This window comes from Myotis daubentonii, chromosome Y (genome assembly GCF_963259705.1).
Source record: "Myotis daubentonii chromosome Y, mMyoDau2.1, whole genome shotgun sequence".
NCBI lineage: Eukaryota > Metazoa > Chordata > Mammalia > Chiroptera > Vespertilionidae > Myotis > Myotis daubentonii.
Genome location: NC_081862.1, coordinates 9,722,646 through 9,725,468, shown reverse-complemented (window position 1 = coordinate 9,725,468; position 2,823 = coordinate 9,722,646). Strand labels below are relative to the sequence as shown.

General features: G+C 46.2%; 1 pseudogene; it reads left to right on the top strand.

The window, feature by feature from the left end:
• Nucleotides 1-1,272: 1,272 nt before the first annotated feature.
• LOC132225649 (cyclin-Q-like) lies at nt 1,273-2,211 on the top strand (annotated as a pseudogene).
• Nucleotides 2,212-2,823: the final 612 nt, after the last annotated feature.

The following is a 2,823-nucleotide window of genomic DNA, read 5'->3' as shown; positions in this document are numbered from 1 at the left end:
GATGCAACATTACATTGAAATGAACATACATCATGCAAAAGTGGATATATTCTGGGGAAGTAGGATGAGTCAACATCCTGAAATCAATGAATGTGATGCATCACATAAACAAATTGAGAGAGATTCATATCAATTGGTGCAGGAAAAGCATTTGACAAAATCCAACACCCAATTTTGATAAAAACTCTAAGCAAACTGGGCATAGAGGGATCATACCTCAACATTATAAAAGCCTTATGTGACAAAACTAAAGACAACATCACACTCAATAGGCAAAAACAATTACTCTAAGAAGAGGAACAAGACAGGGATGCCCACTCTCACCACTTCTGTTCGACAGAGTACTGGTAGTGCTAGACAATGCAATCAAACAAGAAGAAGTCAAACAGGGCATGCTAAATGGAAAAGAAGAAGTAAAACTGTCATAATTCGCAGATGGCATGGTACTGTCCATAGAAATACCTAAAGAATCCATCAAAAACTAGGAGATTTAATAAATAATTTTGGCAATGTAACAGGGTACAGAATTAACACACAGAATTCTATGACTTTTTGATACACAGATAATGAACTTAGAAAGAGAAACTTAAAAAAAAATGCCATTTACCAGTGCAACAAAAAATTAAGAAACATAGGACTAAACTTAACTAAGGAGGTAAAAACCTGTTCTTGGAAAACTACAGGAAATTGAAAAAAGTGATAGAGGAAGACTAAAGCAAATAGAAGAACATACCATATTCATGGACTGGTACAATCAACATCATTAAAATGTTCATACTAACCAAAGCAATGTACAGTTTTAATGTATTCCCCATTAAAATATCAATGGCGTATCTAGAAGACCTAGAAGAAAGTTTCCAAAAATTCCTATGGATTTAAAAAAAGACCCCAAATACTTACAGCAATCTGGACAAAGAACAAAGCTAGAGGGATCACAATACCAGATATCAAGCTATATTACAAAGCCACCATTCTCAGAACTGCCTGTTACTGGCACTAAAAAAGACATAAAGACCAATGGGACAGAACAGAGAACATAGAAGTCGACCCTAACCATTATGCTCAATTAATATTTGACAAAGGAGGCAAAAGCATAGAATGGAGTCATACAGTCTCCTCAATAATTGTTGTTGGAACCTGCATGGCAGTCAGGCCTAGGCAGGGCGGGGTAGGTGGGGCCGCGGGGCGGGGCGGGGGCGGGGCAGGGCACTGGGCTAGGACTTGGCTGGCACAGGCACCTCACAGGAGACTCTTGCCCTTCCCACTGGGTCTGGGGCCTCCGGGCAGGGCCCCATGGAGGACCTTAGCCTGGACAGCTGCAGAGAGGAGGACGCGGTGCCGGGCGCCAAGGGGTGGCCCGAAACCCAGGCGAGGGAGCCCTTCCGCGTGACAACATTCACCATGGAGGCAGGTGTCAAGCTAGGGATGCAGGCCATTCCCCTCGCCACCGCCTGTGCCATTTACCATAAGTTCTTCTGTGAGATCAACGTGGACGCCTATGACCTCTACTTGGTCGCCATGTCTGCCCTTTACTTGCCTGGCAAAGTGGAAGAACAGCCCCTACGAACCCGTGACATCATCAACGTGTCCAACAGGTACTTCCACCCGGGCAGCGAGCCCTTGGAGCTGGACTCCCGATTCTGGGTGACCCGGGACAGCATTGTGCAGTGCCAGCTCCTTGTGCTGCAGGTACTGAGCTTCCAAGTCTCCTTTCAGCACCCACACAGGTACCTGCTCCACTACCTGATTTCTCTAAAGAACTGGCTGAATCCTTACAGCTGGCAACGGACTCCCATCTCCATCACTGCCTGGGCCTTGCTGCAGGACAACTACTGCGGGGGGCAGTGAGTCTGGTTCCAGGCTCAGCACATAGTGGTGGCGGTGCTACACCTGGCCCTGCAGGTCTTAGGAGTCCAGGTGCCCGCCGAGGCCGAGGCAGAGAAGCCATGGTGGCAGGTGATTAGTGACGACCTTACCAAGCCAATCATTGATAACATTGTGTCTAATCTCACTCGAATTTATACCATGGACACAGAGATCCCCAAAGGCCCTGGCCGAGGCCTGTCCAAAGAGAAGCCTGGGACACTAGGCTGCCAGGGGACGGAGCCACCACATTGCCCTGACGGCCGGTCCCCAGAGCGCTGGCTGGGAGGACTGGTTTTGTGCTGCTGGAGACAGGCAGGTGAAGGCGATGACATGCTGCCACTTTGATCCTCAGGCTTTGACTGTCCCTGGCAGACAAGTTCCTGATGGTGATGGGCGCTGCACCTCCCGCGGGCAGAAGCGTGCTGCGGGCGGCTCTGAGGCCTCCGGGTCTGCTTTTGTCCTTTGAAAGGACGCAGACTACAGCAGAGGTTTGGGATCAGTGGAAGGAAAATCAAAGAACAGAACGGATGGGACTGTGCCCCAGGGGATTTTTTTAAAGGCCAGGTTTAGAGAAAGTATGACTCAATTAACATAGAGGAAATTTTATTTTGTTTCATTAAAGATATTACATAGCCAAAATAAAAACATAATAATAATTGGTGTTGGACATGTAGCACAGATACATGCAAAAAAATTAATCTAGACCACCAACTTACACCATACACAAGTATAAACTGGGAATGAATAAAGGACTTAAATGTAAGTGGGTAACCATGAAAATCTTAGAAGAAGCAAAATATCAGGCATCTCTCTCAGCAATACCTTTACTGATACAACTCCTAGGGCAATGGAAACTGAAGAGAAACAAATGGGACGACATCAAATTAAAACACTTCTGCAGAGAAGAAAAGCCAACAAATGCAACAACAACAACAACAACAAAACAAGGAAGTCCAC